The sequence below is a fragment of the Monodelphis domestica genome, chromosome 1, assembly GCF_027887165.1.
Source record: "Monodelphis domestica isolate mMonDom1 chromosome 1, mMonDom1.pri, whole genome shotgun sequence".
Classification (NCBI taxonomy): Eukaryota; Metazoa; Chordata; class Mammalia; order Didelphimorphia; family Didelphidae; genus Monodelphis; species Monodelphis domestica.
The window spans coordinates 77415468-77437134 of record NC_077227.1 but is presented as its reverse complement, the minus strand read 5'-3'; the positions used below and the strand labels follow the sequence as shown (position 1 = coordinate 77437134).

The following is a 21667-nucleotide window of genomic DNA, read 5'->3' as shown; positions in this document are numbered from 1 at the left end:
CAGTCACCATATCTCATGGGTTTTGAGGCAGCGTAGTACAGTACAGGAGAAGTACAACTGGTCTGGGAGTCAGGGGACCAGGAGGCTCTGTCTCTAACTTCTGATCTTGTGCCTGACAAGGAACATATCTGAGGCTCAGTATTCCTGTCTATAAAATGTCTTGGAGGCAAGGAAGAGGCCACTGAACTAAGTGTTCTTTGAGTCCGTAAATCCATTAACACACTGTCCCAGGCTCTTGCGGCTACTTTGGGAATTAGAGATTTTCACAAAAGTGTCAGACTGGCCAGTGATGCTAAAAGCCTTTATTAAGGGAACATTTTAACCCACCCAAGGGAAGGCATCTGACTTAACCTGAGACACCCAAAGTCTGGGGCATGGGAGAACAAGGACAAGGGAAGAGGGGTACAGAGCAAAAGATAAACCTTGGTTTTTGTTGATGGACTTTGGGTGCAATAATTTTTAGACCACAGGATTTAGAACTGGAAGGGATCTAGGAGTGTCCTTACTCAATAAACTCCAGGGGCTCCCTATTGACTCCAGGATTAAATATAAAATGGTCTGTTTAGTGTTCAAAGTCCTTCCTGCCCTCGTCCCCTTCTCACCTTTCCAGTCATCTTACACATCATTCCCCAGCACATACTTTTCAATCCAGTGGTACTGGCCTCCTGGCTGTTCACAAACAAGACAACTTTCTGTTCCATTTTTTGCTCCCAGCATTTTCTCTAGCTCTCTCCCATACCTGAAATGTTCTCTCTCCTCTGCTCCAAGTACTGAACTCCCTGGCTTCCTTTAAGTTCCAATTAAAATCTTACTTTCTACAGGAAGCCTTCCCCAATTCCTCATAATTCCAGTGCCTCCCTTCTGTTGATTATTTTTTATTTCTCCTATATGTTCCTTGTTTATTGTCTCCCTTCCCCCTTAGATGATAAGCTTCTTGAAGGCAGCGGCTGTCATTTGCCTCTTTTTGTATCCCCAACATTTAGCACACTACCTAGATACTTAATAAATGGTGATTTATTGATGAAAACCAACCCTACATTTTGCAGATGAGGAAACAAAAATTGCACAGTCACAGCTAATAAAGGTCTGGTATAGAATTCAAACTCAGATCTTCCTGACACCAAGTCTGGTATTCCATAGAACAATTTAGCTGTTTCAAGATTTGACAAGTCTTAAATCATAGGTTAGTTACACAGGGATCTTGTCACTTCTCATAGTTTGCCTGGGTTAAGCCTTCCACCCCAAGTAGCTCAGTGATGAGGGAGAAGAATTGATCAGAAGTGAGAAAATATGTGAAAAGGCAAAGGGAAGTTTCCCTTTAGAGAACTGGGCTGACTACCCATTTCTGATGTCACAGAGAGGGAAGATGCTGGCAATTGGTTAAAGAGGCCATGCCCCTCTTCAACACAGAGCTGGCAGTTTCCAGAATGGAAGATTCCAGAAAAGGAGAGTACATGGATGCCAAGGAAGGGATATGTCTAATGCAGAGGCAGCCTGATAAAAACAAATATAGATCTCAGATGTGACCATTAGCATGGAAGCTTTGAATTAAGGTATGGCTTCTAGAAATCCCTTGTTAAAGCAGGAGGGTGTGGGGTAGGGTGGGGATGGAAGGTCCATAAGCATTATAATTAACCTGTTAGTACCTATACTCATAGATGTTGTTTTATCAGAGTAGCTGGCTTGGCCTAGACTAGGATAGAATAGAACAGAGACCAGGTAAATTTGGATAGTGGGAAGGATCATAAGATAAGGGAATTCTATGTGGAAGGAAGCTTAGAAGCAATCTAGTTGACTCCCTTCATTTTAGAGATGAGGAGGTAGTAAATAGCAGAACTTAAATCCTAGAACAGACTCCAGAATCCAGTATTCTTTTCACTAAAGCACACTTTTCCTTTAAGAACTGTTTAGAACACAAGGAAGTTTCAGGTAGGGCCTCAGTCTACCGGGAACCCAAGGATCAGAAAGAACTGAGGGACTTTGGGAGGTAAAGGAGGTAAGAAACTCAGACTTTACCTACTGTACAATTTTTTTTCCCAGAGGCTGGTTGTGATTTCACAGTTTGTTGATCAACCATCAGAACCTTTGTCAGGTCATTAGAGATGACTTCCAACTGTAAAATTGTGTTAATGACCCCAAGAAAGATCTTTACTTGCAGGACTGGGGGGTGGGAATGGGGATATCTGGCACAAGGAAGCTTAACTGCAAGCTGGACTTAATAGAATGGAAAGTCTAGGAGACTTTGAAGTAGATGTAGAAGACAAGGGAATTGTTTGTTGGAACTGCAGGACCTAGGAGCCAGGTTTCACAGCGCAGCCGATCAATACTGTTCTTTCTAAGGAAACAAACAAAATCAATGCCAGCTGCCCCAGGGCTCTGAGCAGATCTGGAAGCAACAGGCCTGTGTGTGCATAGCCTGGAGGCTTCATAGCAGCAATAGCCCAAAGAGTGCCAAACCTAAGGGCCCAAGGAAAGCCCTACCTCATCCATTGGGCACACAGTCGTGTAATACTGAGAACCCACCTCTGGCACTAATGCTGGACCAGCCCAGTCTTCAAACCCACTGCAGGCAATGCCATAGAAAATAAGAACTGGAAAGCACCTTTGAAGCCACCCTTCCTCTCAAGGCATGAATCCCCTCTACAGTATTTCTGATAAATGGTCATTCAACCTCTTTTTGCTTACCTGTAGTAATGGAGAGCTCACTACTTAATATGACATCCCAGTCCATTGCTAGATAGCTCTAATTGTCAGAAATGTTCTCTTTATCATGAACTAAAAATCTGCCTCCCAAAGATTTTCCATCTCTGTGTCCTAATTCAGCCCTTGAAGACAACATAGGCAGCTAGAGAGAGTACTCTCTCTGGAATCTGTGATATGCATTCAAGACACTGATTAATGACATTTCTGTCATTCTTAGTTCCTTCATTTAGGATTTATATGAGCACCTACCTCCTAGGGTTGTTAGGAAAATAAAAGAAGATAACATTTATAAAGTGCTTATAAATCTTAAAAAATTATATGAATGCTAGTTATGATTATTCCTTTTTCTTGGCAGTTTTTTTCCAATCATCAAAAATAGCCAATCATATTACCTTTAAGTCTTCTCTTCTCCATCCCTAATTTCTTTTTACCATCCCTCAAATGAATTATTTCTTCATCCTTTACTATTCCCAGAACTCTGCTCTGAGCATTTTACAAGTTATTCTAATTAACATGCCTCTTGGGGTGACCACAATATCCTTATGGTTCCTGACCATTGACACTCCATCTCACCTTTGTGCCTTTTCAGTGTTGAGAATGCAGCCCCTCCAACTTCCACCTCTAATTTCCTCAAAGGTTCCCCTCAAATGCCACCGCTTATAAGAGAACTTTCTTGAACCTTTTGCTGCTAGGGCCTCCCCTACTGAATTACTGTTTTGTACTGTTATGTTTGTTATTATTTGTCTGTTTTCAAAGAGGACTCATGACATCACTGGGCTATGTCTTGACTTGTGCATGAATTGGATTTAAAATGGGGGAGAGTTGCACAGTCATCAGCCTCACTCTCTCTTCCAGAGCCATCCACACCCTGTGGTAAGACAAAAGTCATGATGACTGGTGATGGCCAAAGATTTGGTGGATGACTGGCTTCTTTGACGTCTAACCAACCTCTAAGTGGTCCATATTGCCTTAGCTTTTATGGCCATTGGAACCAACCTCTAAGTGGTCCACATAGCTTTTACGGCCATTGGAACAAATTGCTTTCATCTGCCTACTCCACCCAGTGAAGTCATCACATGCTTGAGAGAGTCCCCTAATTCACCAACAAATTTGTGACCCAGAGAAGTGACAAAATAATTCTGAGTAAACTCTGGCCTTTAGCCTACCTAACTTCATCTGAAAACTCACTTCAGAATATTTCAGTAATCTTCATTTGTAGTCAGTTTATCAAGATCTTCAAAAATCCCAATTGAAGCTGCAGAAATTTTGAAAGTGCTAAACATGATTCACGTCTTAAATAGTACAAATAGATTTGAAGCCCAGTTGCCCATTTACATTATTAATGATATGAAACAGGTAAATGCCATTGTATTTGTTCATTTGGTATTTGTGGGAAAACAACTGTAATAATTGGGAGTGAAAGTTTGATCCTTTAGAAATGTGGCTTCTAAGGTATATTAAGCAATTATAGGGAACATTTTCACTTTTCTTTTTATGTACCCTATTGTGGCTATGTATTAAATGAGGTTTACCCTCAACCTGGTTTAGCCCATCTGCCAAGATGGTTTACTAGGGTGTGGCCATTGAGCATCTTACAACTTCTTAGAGCCACAGCAGTGAAGCTGAGTGCCAGGTGGCCACCAAAGGTGAACCGGCAGCCCTGAACAGGGTTTGACAAGCCTTCATACAGAAGTGCTAGTCCTTCTTGAAAACCCATACATTTTGTATACATTCTATAGGAACAGCATCTGTGTAAGGGTGAAGTCAAAATTACCACACCTCATTTTAGTTTTGATACCTTAACTAGGTGAGGACAGGTCTCAATCAAACTACAATGAATGGGGCAGCTAGTTTGCTCAGTGCATACATAGATAGTGCCAGGCATGGAGTTGGGTTCAAATTTGATCTCAAACATTTCTTAGACTGCCTAGCCCTTAGCATTCTTCTACCTTAGGACCTATTCTTAGTAGCAGTTCTAAGACAGAAAGTAAGAGTTATTTATATATATATATATATATATATATATATATATATATATATATATATATATATATATACCTATGTATATATATATATACATACATACATATATGTATGTATAAAATGGACTTTAGCCTAAGTGTGAAAGTCCTCATAAATGCAGCTCTTTTGTTCAAAAATAATGTTTGAATAGGCTGAGGAAACTTGGCTATAACCCAGTGGTCATCTATAAATTATTGATTAGATTGAGAAAGAAGTCATTCCAGAAACTAGAGCAAGTGTGGCTCCCCAGAATACAATTCAGGAGGAATTATTTGAACGTTTTTTACTTCAGCTTCAACTGGGGCCAGGCCTTTCCCCCCCACCTGAACCCCTTTGGGTAGAAGAGGACCTTGTGGGTTCAGTAGAGTCTGAAGGATCTTTTTTTTTTTTAAGCCCTTACCTTCCGTCTTGGAGTCAATACTGTGTATAGGCTCCAAGGCAGAAGAGTGGTAAGGGCTAGGCAATGGGGGTCAAGTGACTTGCCCAGAGTCACACAGCTGGGAAGTGTCTGAGGCCAGATTTGAACCCAGGACCTCCCATCTCTAGGCCAGACTCTCAATCCACTGAGCCACCCGGCTGCCCCCAGTCTGAAGGATCTTTGAGACCCCATCTTCCCAACATCTTTCTAGTATCATTCCCCTGGGAATTCCCGGCTCCTCCATCATGCCCCAGAAAACCTTTCATCCTAGAAGATCACTTCAGTTCTGAACTCCAAGAGTATCCCCAGCCCCTGGGTCCCTCCCTTAGAAGGGATGACTTCTCACAGAACTTCCATTTAAAGAGGGAGCTCACATCATCCATCTCTTCGTTTTTCACTCAATTATAATGCAGACTTCTTCACCATACTTTCCAAAGCTGGATAACTTCCTCCTCAGTCCCTCTTCTCTTCCCATTTTTCAGTTGTCTTCCCCCATTAGAATGTAAGATCCTTGGGGTCAGTTAGCTGGCTCAGTGGATTGAGAACCAGTCCTAGAGACAGGAGGTCCTGAGTTCAAATGTGGCTTCAGATACTTCCTAGCTCACATACTTAACTCAAGTTGCCTAGCCCTTACCACTCTTCTGCCTTGGAACCAATATACAGAATTGATTATAATATGGAAGGTAAAGGTTTGGGGGGGGGGGGGAAGAATGCAAGTTCTTTGAGGGAAGAGACTTTATTCTTGTTCTTTGTATACTCTTAGTATTTTAGCACAATTTTGGGCAAATATAAAGTATTTGATAAATGCTTGTTGACCATTTGAGAGCAGAGATTAGAAACAGTGTCTAGATCTGGAGTTAAGAACAGTTTGGACAAATATTCATCTTGCTCAAGAGAACATTCTTTTACCACCCATGAATGGGTGGGGGGGGGTGTAGGAAGAGGACTTCTAAGAATCAGGAAATGTATTACTACTTTGCCACAAGTATCCTCTGAGCTGGAGCTCAATTTCTCCAGAACTCTGTATATACTTCTGGAAAAGTGTCACAGACTTTTGGGGGGATGTTTTTATGCCACCTCTTCTTACTACTGTTGTTGTTCAGTCCTGTCCAAGTCTTTGTGACCATAGTTTTCCAGGTCCTTCTATCCTCTACTAGCCCTCAAAGTCTATCCAAGTTCATGTTCATTGTTTCCATGACACTCTCCATTTCAGCCTCTGTTGTCTCCTACTCCTACTCCTTTTGCCTTCAATCTTTCTTACTATACCTTCTTAGTAAATATCCCTTTCTAAGAACTCTTGGCTCATATATGATGTGATATGTATATATAGAGATAGATAATGTAATAATATATAATATAATACATAAAATATAGATAATAATCTTGGAACAAGGCATACCAATAGAAGTTTGACTCGATATCCATAGAGAATCACCCCCAGACCACTTAGAGGGTACCTCTAGAATCCCAAAGGAGAGATGTGGCCAAACTCTGGAGACCCAAGACTCAAAGGGATCCTTGGAGGTTGCTTATATGGGTTACACATATATACTTATGTGTGTACATCACTGATCCCCCTATAGAATTTCAGCTTCTTTAGGGTGGGGACTGTTTTGCTTTGGTCTTTGATTTCCCAGCACCTAGCATGGGGTCTGGCACAGAGTAGTTCTCTAGCAAAAGCTTGTTGATTGATTGATTCATTGATGGATGTGGTCTGACTGGCACAGAGTACAGCTGGACAATTACTTCTTAATGGATACACTATACCAGAGGTGTCAAACATGGAGCTCTGGGACTGCACACAGCCCACAACATTCCTGAGTGCAGCTAAAACAAATTAAAATGTAAATGGAGAAGATTTAACAAAATAAATAAAAATACAATAAAACATAGATAATATTATGTATAGTTTTAAGTCAATATACTGCCTGCAGGAAGCCTTGTGTATGGCTTAGTGGCACCCCAACCCATTTCTATTTGATTTTTTTAACCCTTACTTTCTCTCTTAGAATTGATACTATCAGTTCCAAGGCAGAAGAATGGCAAGGGGTAGGCAACTAGGATTAAGTGACTTGACCACAGTCACATAGCTAAAAAGTATCTGAGGTCAAATTTGAGCCCAGGACTTCAGGTCTCCAGGCCTGGCTCTCTATCCTTTGAGCCACATAGCAGCCCCTTTTATTTGAATTTTACACCACTGATCTATTCCTAACCCCAACTATATTCTTTTCTACTTCTTCACAAAAATAATCCACCTAGGACCTCACCAACTCTCATAATTATTGTTAATCTAAGAGTTTTAAGAGAGAAGAGAGTGCTGGATTTAAGTCAGAAGACTTGGGTTCAAATTCTGCCTTTGCCATTTACTACCTGTATGACCTTGGGCAAGTCACTTTTCTTTGGGTTCTAGTTTCCTCATTTGTAAAATGAAGAGGTTGACTAGATGGCCTCTAGCCAGGAATGTTCTGGTATGTATTTAACAACTAGCTCTCCAGGAGGGAAAAAATTGCATATATTTTCAGAATTTATTTTGCATTATTAACCTTTTTTTCACTCTAAGTCTAGATAACCAACTAAATAAATCATGCCCTGATTTATAAGGTGTGAATGATCACACTGAAAATTTAATTGCTGACTCTTGAGAAGCTGGCTCCAGATCACTCCTGCCCCTATATGATCCTATGATGTAAATCTTCACCATTCCATCTCCATTTGCACCCTTCTAAACTTCCACCCCCCTTTCTCCCTCTCTCATTTCCAGCCTTCCTTTTTTATCATAACCTTCAGCCCCCTTCCCTCATCAGTATCCTCCTTGTCTACCTCCTTATATTCTAGGTGTCCTGGCCACCCATCTGAAGTGTTGATACCATGCTCTCCTACTTTCATTCATCAACACCCATTTATTAAGTGCCTACTGTGAGCAAGGCATTGTGTGAGGTGCTGGGAATTTTGCTTCACTAGCAAGAATCCCAGAATCCCTTGCCTCTATGCTTTTACAGTCCCTGATCTACAAATCCTTATCTTCTGAATAACCCCCCACTGCTCAGTTTTTCTGTTCTTGCCCCAGGGCTATGGATCATCCCTAGAGAAAATCACAAAATTGAGCTGATTTCACCCAGTAAAAATTTATAGCACATAACCTTAGTTGAGCCCTTGGTGCGGCTTGACAATCCTTCTCTGCCTTTATCGATTCCCTATCTCATTTCCTACAATGACTGTTCCAAACATTTTCCTCTCTCCCTTCACCCCAACTGGCCCCTGACTTCTCTACATTTATAGTAGATGGCCTAGCCTTTCCTTCTCTGAGAAACAGAGGCCATCCACTGTGAGCATCCTCATTCCTCCTGCCCCTCCTCCAAGTCACAGTAAAAGGGATATTCCTACTTCTCATTAGGGATAATTATTTGATCCAATTCTCTCTCAGATTTTCTCTAGGATCTCACCCTAGGCTGTCTCCCATGTCTGGAATACTCTTCCTCCTCACCTCCACTTCCCATCTTCTCTGGCCTTCTTCAAGACAAAGCTCAAATCTCACCTTCTGCAGGAGGCTTTCTCAGTTTCCTCCACTACGAAATACATGCAAGAGGGCCTTCTATCTGATTATCTTCCATTTAGATTTTATACATGTTGTATGTACAATTTTTTATATTGTTTTTCCCATTACAGTGTGTTTCTTGAGGGTAGAGGCTATTTTGCCTTCCTTTGTACCCTAGGACTTAGCATAATGCCTGGCATATGGTAATTAAGTAATGCTTAATTTGTTGGTTTCCCCCAGATCATAAAAGAGTAAGTGCCAAATAACTTTAAACATAAATATTCTTGATTCTGACCCAGTACTATACTTCCTAGCTCCCTGGTTACTTTTAGCTGCCTTGGAATGGGTGAGTTCAGAATCCTTTGGCTTGTAAAATATTCAATATGGCAGCTAGGTGGCACCGTGTATAAAGAACATGATCTGAAGTCAGAAAAAACCCATCTTATTGAGTTCAAATCTGACCTTAGACACTTACTAGCTGTGTGATTCTAGGTAAACCACTTCACCCTGTTTGCCTCAGTTTCCATATCTGTCAAATGAGCTAGAGAAGGAAATGGCAAACTACTCCATTATCGTTGTCAAGAAAACTCCAAATGGGGTCATAAAGAGTCAGACATGACTGAAAAAAATGACTCAAAAAGCATTCCACATTTTGAGTAGATTTATTTTTATCTTCTAAAGGGCGTCCTATTGCTTGGTTGATTTCTGAGATCAAGATAGCCTGTAAATCATACCAAAATAAGAAAATGAAATGGGATAATGTTAACCCAGTATTAATAAAAATGGTGATGGTAATAATTAACAAGCAAGGCAGCACGTACTAGAGGAATGAGGACCAGTTTCAGAGTCAAGAAAGATCTGAGATCGAATCATGTCTCTGATAACTATTAAATAGTTGATGATCTGCAAAACATTTAACTTCTCATTGCCCAAGGTGTCTCTCTAAGTCACAGAGGAGTTTCCCTGTCTCCTTTGGTGGAAGGAGTTTTTCTACTGGGAATTCCCTACACAGATAAAATTACCTACAGATCATTGCTACTTCCCACATTAAAAAATTATTATTGGCATGTAGATTGCATTGTGTGGTTTACAAAGTGCTTTACCTACATTATCTCTTTTTTTCTCCCAACAGTTAATGATTGTGCTTTTTTCCCCTGAGTGCTTATTAACCTCTTATTTGAAAAACCATTCTAAAATTTTTATCATGCATTCAGACAAATAATTTAACCTCTCTCTCCCTCAGTTTCCTCATCTGCAAAACAGGGTAGCACCTACCTTACAGGGATGTTTAGGGGACCACACAGGATAATATATATAAGGCACTTTGCAATCTCTGAAGAGCTATTTAATTGTTAGCTATTTGGGGTTTTTGTTGTTGTTTTGGTTTTTTTTGTCAGGGCTTGATTTTATTTATAGGTTCGCAGTTTTTAAAATCTGCTGTCGTCTCCTTTTTAAAAATTAGAACAACCACTTGTCCATCTTTAATCTTCTGACATGTTTCCCATTCTTGACAATTTCTCAGAGATTAGTAGTAGTGGCCCTGAGAGCTCATCTTCAAGTCCCTTCACTCCTGAACTGTAATTTATCTGGGCCTGGACACTGGAATCATTGAAATGACTAAATGTTGTCCTACTATTTGATCTAGTTTCACAAATATCCATTAAGCCCCTATTAAATATAGAACACACGGTGCAAGGCACTGTGAAAGAGAAAATGTGTATTGGATGCAGAAAGACACATGCATATAATGGAGAAAGAAAAAAAACTGCATTCATGTAGTGCCTACTACATGCACTGTGCTAAGGGTTTCACAAATATCTCATTCCATCCTCACAACTACCCTACAAAGCAATTAAAATGCCAAATAAAGTCAAAGAGAAGGAGAGGGTGCATTAAAGCCTGAGTCTTCTACCTCACCAATGCATGGAGCTGATTGTATCTTGGAGGTTATTTCAATTCAGTTCAATAGGCATTTATGGAAAGAGCACTTATCTGTCAGAAAACATAAGTTTGAATCTTGATTCTACCACTTAACTACTATGTAACTTTGGGGAAATCACTTAATCTTTCTGGTCTTCAGTTTCCCCATCTGGAAAATGAATAGGTTCTGGGTTCAAATGTTCCAGACACTTGCTAGCAAGTCATTTAACCCCAATTGCCTAGCCCTTACCACTCTTCTGCCTTGGAAGTAATATTTAGTATTGATTGTAACACAAAAGGCAAGGGTTTTTTTTTTTAAAAAGAAAGAAAATAAAATGAAGGAATTGGATTGGATGACCTCCAGGGTCTCTTACAACCCTAAGTTTATGATTTTATGAATCTGCGTTCAAGACATTAAGGATATGGAGGCACTAATCGCCGCCACCACCACCACCATCATCATCACTACCCAGAAAGAACATTGACCTATAAAAATCTAAGAACAATATTTTAATGGATGACAATAATGAACATCTATTAAGTATTTTTGATGTGCCAGGCACTGTTAGAAGCAGTGGGAATACAAATATAAGCAAAAAGAAAAACAATCCCTGTCATAAAGGGGGCAGAGGAACAATATGAAAAAAGAAGCTGAAAAGTGGGAAGGAAAGAAGAACTTTCTCAGCTCAAGAAGGTTGGAGGGGGTAGAATAATGGAGAGGTCCAAAAGAGAAAAGAAGAAATGACTATTCTGGGAGCCTCTTTAACTGGAGGTTCTTGGAGGAGCTCTCCACCTGCCATATGCTCCAGACAACATAGAATGGTAACCTTTCAAAAAAAGTATCCAATGATACTTGTGTGAACTTGGGCAAGCCATTTAATCTTGTCCCTTTGTTTCCTCATCTGTAAAATGAGAAGGTTGGCTTTGATGAACCCTAAGATTCCTTCCAGCTTTAGATCTGTTACCAAGTGAGAAACATGGAGGCATGGGATGAAGCACGTATCATCCCTCTTTGTCTCAAAAATGCTTTTAGTGAGCCTAGAGAAGTTAAGATACATTCCAATACTTTTTTTTTTAAATAATTCAATCACAAAAGGCTCCTATTCCATCCACCTGTATAGCAGTCCACTGGACATTAACTATAAGAAAAGTTAGGAGAGCCATTTGTCTCAGGACTATTTCTGTAGGAACTCATTTAAAAGGGACAGACAGAGGGAGAGAGAGACAGACAGAGACAGATAGAGACAGAGACAGAGAGGAAATAATGAGATTATGATGATAATAAGAGGAGCTTCTAGAGATGGGAAGTCATGGGTTTAAGTATGGACTCAGACACTTGCTAGCTGTGAGATCCGAGACTTTGCTAGAGCATTGGTCCTGGAATCTGAAAGACCCTTCTTTCTAATTCTATTCTGACTTCAGGCATTTAATAGCCATGTGACCTTGGGCAAGTTATTTAGCCCTGTTTGCTTCAGTTTTATCATCTGTAAAATGAGCTGGAGAAAGACAAACTACTCCAGTATCTTTGCCAAGAAAACCCCAAGAGAAGTCACAGAAAGTTAGACACAACTGAAAATGACTCAACAATAAAAACACATTATCTCAAGGCAGCTGATTGGCTCGGTGGCTAGAGATTTACTCTGGAGACAGGAGGTCCTGGGTTCAAATCCAGTCTCATACTTTCTAGCTGTGTGACCCTGGGCAAGTCATTTAACACCAATTGCCTAGACCTTATCATTTTTCTGTCTTGGTACTTGGTACTTAGAATTGATTCTAAGCCAGAAAGTAATGGTTTATTTAATAAACAAATTTAAAAAGTACATTATTTCATTAGAAAATAAGTCCCTAACTTTGTAGCCAATTTTGAGTTCATTAGGAATTAATAAGAAGTAAAGGCTTTAAATATAGCACCTGGATCAAAGAATCATAGACTTAGGGGAGTAAAAGACCTTGGAGATCATCAACAGATCACCTTTTGTCCAAAGACCAGATTAGCAATGTTTGGAGAAGATGGACATCAGTTAATAACATTTTTTAGGAACAGTCATTCATTCACTTAACATATAAAGATTCTGGTATCTGTATTGAGGATGTTGGCACCCACACCCACACCCACAAATTTTAAAAATGTATTCACCAACTTGTGCTCAACACTTGGATATGAAGACAGACCTAACACAGGCCCTGCTTTCAGAGAGGTTACAATCTAAGGTGCAATGCCTAGTACATAGTAAGTAAGCACTTAACAAATTCTCTCTTTTTCTCTCATATCTCTATCTGCTGTCTGTTCAACTATCTGGCTATAATCTATTTATATATCTAATGGAGGAAAGGATAAGTACATAAATAACTAAGATATAAAAGAGATAAGTTTAAAGAGACAAGCAAATACTATAAGAATTTGGAAGGAGGCATCACTTTCATCCAGGACATTTGGGCTTTGAAAGAACAGATAAAGATGGAACTAGTGAGAAGAGAATTCATTCCAGGCATGGCATATAGTAATATGAGCAAAAGTGTGGTGAGGGGAAAGGGTAAAATGAGATCGAGAAATGGAAAACAGTCTAGTTTGGCTAAAATCTAGAATATATGAAGGGTCATGGTTTGCACTAAATCAAGTTGGAACCATATTGTACAGGACTTTGAATGCCAAGAAAACATTTTATTTCATAGCCTTAGGAGGTTTTTGAGTAAAGAAATGACATACTTTTAGAAAACTTAAAGTTGGCAAAGGTATATAAAAGAGATCAAATACCATGTTGGGTTTATGGTGGGAAAGATTATTATCCACTTTGGGGATCAGAGAAGACATCATGGAAGGGAAGCTCTTTGAGTAGTATTTTAATATAGGAGCATATATCTACCTCCAGAGAAAAAACTAATGGAGTCAGAATGAAGATGAAAGCACATAACTTTTTAATTGTTTATTTCAGTATATGTTTTGGGGGTTTTGATTTTTATAAGATTGCTCACTTACAAAAATGAACACTATGAAAATGTTTTGCATGATAATATATGTATAACCTAGATCAAATCGCCTGCCAGTACTGGGAGGGGGAGAGGAAGGGAAGGGAGGGAGATGAGTTCAATCATACAATTTAGGAAAACTTGTGTGGAAATTTATTACATTTAATTGATAAAAACATATTAAAAACAATATAGCAATATAAGTCCATCCATCTTAGCTTTATTTCCTTCTTTATCTGGTTTGTTCTGTCCTTTCCAGTACTCTTACTGGAAAAAATCAAGGGAAAACAACAATTCTCAAATCTCATTATCATTATACTATAATAATAACTGACATGTCTTGTGCTTAAAATTCTGCAAAGTGCTCTACCTACATTGTTTCATTTGATCCTTAACCATCCCTCTGAGGTAGATGCTATCAGCCTCCCCTTTTTCCATTTTAAGAAACATAGACCAGGAGAGGTTAAGTGATTTGCCTGTGGTCACATAGCTAGTAAGAGTCAAAGGGTGGAATTGAGCCCAAGTCTTGCTGATTTCTTGACTCCAAGTACAATGTTTACTACACTGCCTCTTCTGACCATAGAAGACTGTGAGAACCAGGAGCCAGATCTATATCTATATAGCTGTATCTTTTGAAAGATAGATAGATGGATGGATGGGTGGATGGGTGGAGAGATAGATAGATAAAAAGGTAGGTAGTTAAGGTAGATAAGTTAAAGGTAGACAAATGGAGAGAGATAGTTCATTGGGTAGATAGAGCAGATGATAGTTACAGAGATAAATAGGGAGGGAGAGAGGGAGGGAGGGAGGGAGGGAGGGCGGAAGACTTAAGAGGAAGATAGGTGGGGGGAGAGATAGAGAGACAGAGATAGATAGTTGATTAGGTAAATAGTGGATAGATGATAGGAAGACAAATAAATAAGTAGGCATATATATATGTATGTATATATGGAGAGAGAGAGAGAGAGAGAGAGAGAGAGAGAGAGAGAGAGAGAGAGAGAGAGAGAGAGAGAGAGAGACTGAGATGTAGATAGGAAGAGACTGAGAGGTAGAAAGGGAGAGTGAGACAGACAGACAGATAGAGAGGTCAAGGGATAGATAGATAGTAGATGGATAGATCAATTGATCAATTGGTAGATAGTTCTTTCTCTATCTTGATTCTCTGCTCCCTCTGAGCTTCAGTGATCCTGATATTCTTCTTACAGGTTTCTGTAATTCTTCGGTGTAATGAGAAAGTTAAAAACTTGGGAAGAAAGGCAACACTGCAGAAAAGTCATGAAAAATAGTCAGCCAGGGTCCTTTTAATGTGAAGAACAGAGAGGCAGAACAAAGCCCAGGGAATTGGCTCTTGGTACTTCCGTTATATATGGCCAGAGCTACTGTCCTCCCTGAGATGATGAATTCCCTAAGGCCAGAGCTGCAGGGGACATTGGGAGTTTATGAGCAGCCTGCTGTCAGCTTAGGAGAAGAGCTGATCGCCAAGAGGGTTGCAAATAAGAGGTTTTTTTTGACCTTCTCAAAAAGTTCAAATACTTGGGAGTTCGTCTCCTTTCTTAGCCATAGGCTAGGATCCCTTACTTTTGGATGGATGCTGAAAATGTGGAGGGACACTGGAAGTAATAAGTATTGGACTTTAATAATGGGGAACTAGTGGCTGCTGGGTGACTCAGTGGATTGAGAGCTAGGTGCAGAGACAAGAGGTCCTGGGTTCAAATGTGCCCTCAGCCACTTCCTAGCTATGTGCGCCTGGGAAAGTCACTTAATCCCCATTGCCTAGCCTTTACCACTCTTCTGCCTTGGAACCAATACACAGTATTGATTCTAAGACAGAAGGTAAAGGTTTAAAAAATAACGAGGGGCTGATTATTCTGAAAAGGATACTTAGCAGGAAGAGTCCAAAGATTCATCATGTTTATATCCTGTGATTCATGCATTACAGGATCACAGAGCAGAGACCACACTAAAATCTGTAGTTTTGCTATCTCTTGCATCTACATATAGCTAAAAATTTAGGTTCATAACTTATTGAGGGATCACCTGACAGTGCTAAACCAGTATGCTATATAATAAAAATTCTGAATACATATAATACAAGAGCATAGCTATAACTAGCGCAAGGGTGACAAGAGTTTTCTCTCAAGATCACAAAATGTATAGGGCATGAAAATGTAAAATGATTTTAAAAGATCATACAATTAAAAATGTATTACATTGACTTTTCAAAAGCATTTTCTTTCTACAATTACATAAAACTAATTAAGATTAATACCAATTATCTAGAATAATTAATTAAAATAGGAAGCAAACAGATGTTTTCTTAATAACTAACATTTATGTAGCACTTAAGAAGTTTGCAAAATGCTTTACAAGTATTGTATCATTTTATTCTCAAGATATCCTGGGAGGTAGGTGCTATTATCACACCCATTTTGCAGATGCAGAAACTATGTCAGGCAGTGTTCACGTGACTTACCCAAGCTCACACAAGTATCTGTGTATCACACAAGTATTGAATTTATGTCTTCCTGACTCCAAGTCTTCCTTTCTAGAGCAACATATGTAGTGAACTTTACCCCAGCCTGCTTCTCCCACTCTGGCAGCAGTCTCCTCAGCAGTGTCCTTGTAGTGTCCTTCTCCCAATGTTCTAGATTCTCTTGTTTCTGTTACTTGTCCCAGGTGCCAGAAATGCTAGTTACAGCTATGTTTCAGTTACCATGATCTTTATTTGGTTATCATGCTAGGCGAGGAACCAGGAAGCCAAAAAATAGATGGAAAGACCTAGCTCTTGGGTGTTAGTCAGCAAATAACATTTATTATGTACCTACTACCTACTCAGTACAGAGGATTGTATGTACTAGGTAGCACCTACTTCAGAAGGCTGACCAAATGAGATAATGCAGGTAAAGTGCTCCTCAAATCTTAAAGTACTATATAAATGTCAACTATTATTATTATTGATGGGGATGTGTAATCGGTATAATAAAATCTCACATATTTTACAATTTGCAAAGCAATTGACTAAAAATAATTCTGTTAGATAACTGCCAGAAGTAGTATTATTCTCATATCAAAAAGGGAAACTGAGACTCAAAGAAATGAAATGATTTGCCAAAGATAATAGTCCTACTAAGTGGCAGCATTAGAATTAAGCTCAGGGATCTTTGATTCTCTAAGACTTTTTCTTTCTACCACATAGATTTAATATTAATACACATACAGACATACATACCACACATAAACCACACTGCCTGGGTCAAGTTTCTCAATTCTCTCTCTCATATGTAGAATACAGAGCCAGAAGCCATTTTTAAGATAATTTGTATTTGTGTTTTTTAATTAATTTTTATTATCTTTTGTTTTCATCTCAACGTAATCTTGTCCCTCTTCCAAAGTACAAAATTTTATGATAAAGAATTTCAAAAGAGGAGAAAGTAACAACAAAATCTATTTTTTTAAAGCCTGCTATTGAGTGTAGTATTCTCTACTCCTAGTGTCCCATCTCTGCCAGAAGAGTTGTATTCTCATATTCTTCTTTGGGGCTAAGCTTAGTCTTTATATAACTTTACAACATTCCACTGCAATTGTGGTCTACGTTGTTTTCTTGGTTCTGCTTATTTCATCTTTTTTCAGTTTATAAAAATCTTCCAATGTTACTCTGTATTCATTATAGGCTACTTTTCTTTGATTAGTTAGTCAGAAAACATTTATTACATGCCAGGTACTGTGCCAAATTCTGGGAATACAAATACAAGTAAAAGGAAGGACAGTCCCTTCCCTCAAGGAGCTTATATTCTAATGAAGAAAGAAAAAGCATAAATTGAAACTAGAAAGTGAAGGGAACTAAGGATGAAGGTACCCTACTTGGGAACATGATGGAGGTGTTCAGACTAATAGCCTGGTGAACAAGGAAGACATGGCTGGCCTGGACACCCTCCTTAAATGGAGAATCTGGGAGAGCATCTCCAGGGGGTATTTCTGAGATGTAAATTCCAGGGCTGATGTGATCTTCCAAGATGAAGGGTTTTCTGCAAGAGTCAGCAATGCAGCTAGCTGAGAAATGGAACAATAATATTAAGTAATACCATGACTTTTAGGATCATACATTTAGAAGTCTGCTCTAAAAGACCTTCTAGCCTCTAACGAGGTCATCAAGTCCAAACTCCACCCCTATTTGACAAATGAGGAAACTGAGGCCCAAAGAGGCAAATACCTTGCCTAAAGTCCTCGAGGCATTAATATCTGATGTGGGATTTAAACCCATTTTCTTTGACTCCAGAGTCATTACTCTTTCCACACATTTCCCAATCAATGAGGACTTTATTTACAGTTCTTTGCTACCACAAAGTGTTGCCATTGTCTATTTTGGAATATATGGGGTCTTTCTAAGAGATCATCTAATCCAATCTCCTTGGTTTTTTTCAGATGACCCATAGGATTAAAGTAATGTGACTGGCCTATCTATCTATATCTTTTACCCAGGTTACCCAGACAGACTCTCACTCAGACTCTCCCTACCTTATGATTCTCTTCCATCCTTTTGTCTGACTGATACTCCAGAGTTTGCCGGGGTGGGGAAGAGTCTCCCTTGCTGCTGACAACATTCAGGATTGCAGATACGAGAACTAACTTTGGATAAGGACTGGATATAAATCAGTTGATTTTTTTTTATCACCCTGCCCATGGGACCAGGGAGGTAAAGAGACAGACAGGAATTCAGCCAACTGACAGGTTCTCAACAAAGGTTGCCTTCTGTAGCTATGTAGGTAATGGAGAATAGCACCAAACGAAGAGATTGTGTCTGTACACGTATTGCCCAGGCATCCAGGATTTTTGCCTATTGGGGAAGTGATTTTTAAAAAAATACTTCTCTCAGCAGTTTCCCTCCAGTGAAAATGTGCAGTCACTCAGGTACATTATAGGCTTAATTTCTCTTTCATCAGCACCAAATTCAAAATTGACAGAGGATTTAGCAATCTAAATGCTCAGAATTGCTCTCTCCACCTACAGTCTTGCCCTGACCAGAGTTCAAGATGCATGTTGCACATTTCCCGACAATAAGAGAGACCCATTAATATTTAGCATGTTACATTTTCAAAGCACTTTAGTAACACTAATTGATCTTTTCAGCACCCCTTTGTGAGATAGATTAGTGCTGCTATCCCTTCTGGGGACACTAAGGCAAAGAGAAGGGATGCAGCCTGGTCCTTGATGTGATGCTAGTGAGAGGAAGAGGTTGAATTCCAACACAGAAGTACCCTTGTGCCTACACAGTACCTTGAATATCAGAAGCACATCAGAAATGTTTATTGAATTGAATTGAGAACTTTTTTAAACCCTTACTTTCTGTCTCAGTAACAACTCTAAAACAGAAGGGTAAGGGGCTAGGCAATTGAGGTTAAGTGACTTGCCCAGTCACACAACTAGGAAGTGTCTGAGGCCACATTGGAACCCAGATCCTCCTGATTCCAGGCTTAGTTCTCTATCCACTGAGCCAACTAGCTGCCTCCATGGACTTGTTTTTAAATAATATTATAATAACTACTTTGAAACATAATTAATTTCCCTTGTAATACTATATATTTTATTTTATATATTTAAGAGAAGAGAAAGGAACAAGCATTTATTTAAGTGCCTTCTATATGCCAGGCACTATTCTAAGCACTTTATAAATGTTATTTCTTTTTATTTCATTTTACACCATCTTTCTGAGGCAGTTAGATAGCACAATAGATAGTGTCAGAATTGGAATCAGGAAGACCTCGGTTCAAAACTGACCACAGACAATGTGAGGGGCAAGCCATTTAACCCCATTTTCCTAGCTAGCCTTTGCCATTCTGTCTTGGAGACATTACTAGGACAGAAGTTAAGGGTTAAAAAAACCCAACACATCATTCTGAGAAGGGATCATAGGCTTCTACAGACTACTAAAGGGATCTATGACACATAAAATGTTTAATACATCCTGCTCTAATAAGAACTCCTCAGACAGCCCTGGAACAAATCCATTTTCTCTAGCTTTTGGTATCCTTGAGGTTCATTCATTCATTCAGTAAGTATTCATTAAGTGCTTAACTCATGCATTACACATATAAAACAAAAACAAAAAGACAGTTCCTGCCTTTGAGGAGTTTATTAACTAGGAAGAGTTACCAAACCAGCTTCTGGCAACTACTGGATTCATTCAAAGGTAGTTACTTTTTGCATAGGTGTTCACCACTTCCCAAGCTGCCCCTGAATGAGTGGCAAAAGTGTTTTTGAAGGTAGATGGACAAATTTTAATTGGAGGTGCAGAGTTTTAACATAATATTTATTATTTCATCCACACATCCATTCATCTATCCATTCCACAGATGTTCTTTCCCATTCCATCTTTTAGAATTCTTTATTTTCTTCAAGACTTAGCTCAAAGGGGCAGTTAGATGGCTCAGTGGATAGAAAGCCAGACCCAGAGAGAAGTCCTGGGTTCAAATGTGATTTCAGATCTTCCTAGCTGTGTGACCTTGGGCAAGTCACTTAACCCCAGTTGCCAAGCCCTTATCACGCTTCTGCCTTGGAACTGATACTATAAGTTCTAAGATTGAAGGTAAGGATAGTTAAAGGAAAAAAAAAACTCATCTCAAGCATTACCTCTTAAACAAAGCCTTTCCTGATTCCCCTGGCTACTAGTGCCCTCTCCAACACAATCATCAGTAAATCCTGTGTATATTTGGTTTAGAAGTAGTTGTTTCATGCTTTCTCATTCATTAAACTAGAAACTTCTTGAGGGCAGGACTATCTCCTGACTCCTTATCCTTACCTCTAAGCAGTGTCCGACAATAGTAGTAACAATAGCAGGAGGAGCAATACGCAGCTTTTATGCAATACTTACTACATGTAAGGCAGTATAATTGCCTAATAAATGTTTATTGACTGATTAACTGGTATCTCCCCATAGAAGGTAAGCTTCTTGAGGGCAGGGATTATTTTATTTTAGTCTTTATATCCCTAATGCTAATGTAATGCCTGGCACATATTAGGAACTTAATAAATGCTCATTGCTGGATTGTTTAAACACTGTATACACAGCACTGTTAGATATTGGAGGAAATACAGAGTTTTGTTAAGATAGAGTTCTTGTCCTTATAGAGCTTAGACTCATAGAGGGATAAGCCTACCATCAGAGATAACTAAAATGTATGCTATTATATAATCATTGAATTGGAGCATTAGAAAATTCCAAAGGGTAAGGGTAGATCCCATTCAGACCACATGTATATTATTGTTGTTTAGTCATTTTGAGTCGTGCCAGACTTTTCGTGATCCCCTTTAGGGTTTCTTGGCAATGATACTATATTGGTTTGCCCTTTTCATCTCCAGCTCATTTTACAGACGAGGAAATGAGACAAACAGGGTGAAGTTATCCAGGGTCACGCAGTTATTAAATATTAAATAAAAGGCCAAATTTGAACTCGGGAAGATGAGTCTTTCTGACTCCAGACTGGCACGCTGTCCATGGTGCTACCTAGTAGCCCAGCTAGATACAGTAAATACAATGTTTTACACCAATAGTTACAGCCGGAAATAGCTTGACTCCATTGAGTGAGTGCCTTGCCTATAAGATTACCTCCAGTTTATTTGGTATATATTGTGTTTGTAAGGAATTGTTTGCATGATGTGTCTCTATATCTTCCCACCTGACCGGCAGGAGAGTTTTTAAAAATTGGGAAGCCTTGGGTCCTAGAGTTGTTTGTTGAATACTGGGCAAATTGCCTAGCCCCAAAAGAAGTAGTTTTGGGAAATCTGCTGGATTCTCACCACCAGCACTTGTAGGTACCAGGAAGAGTTGTTGGAAAGGAGAGGCTAAAGAAAAAAAAGCATTAGCTTGCCAGCACATCTCTGCCCTCTCACCTCCTGCCTGGGAGTTGGCTGATCTCCTCTCTCCTTCAAGGACCCAAGGGAGAACTGGGGAGATTTCTGCTAGTCCTACGGTAAGAGTACTTACTTGTTCTGAAATAGTACAGCAGTGCCCCAGCCTGAAGCTGGAGGGAGTTGAGATGACAGCTGACTTTTCAGGCCTGTCCAAGTAGGGTCAGGAGCTTCCTCTCCAGACTTGAAAATCAGAC

The 21667-nt window shown here is 39.4% G+C and overlaps 1 protein-coding gene across 4 annotated transcripts in view; it reads left to right on the top strand.

Annotated features, from left to right (window-relative positions):
* Positions 1–21667, top strand: part of R3HCC1L (R3H domain and coiled-coil containing 1 like) — a 225134-nt gene that overhangs the window by 56234 nt on the left and 147233 nt on the right. The window contains exon 1 of one of the 4 annotated variants that reach the window (XM_007478667.3): positions 1406–1553. The exons of 1 other annotated variant lie outside the window; for it this stretch is intronic. The gene's annotated coding sequence lies outside the window, so the exon portion shown is untranslated. Of the gene's footprint in view, positions 1–1405; positions 1554–1906; positions 1997–21667 lie in introns of those variants that run through there. 2 more of the 4 variants (XM_007478670.3, XM_016427822.2) reach the window with 2 other exon arrangements.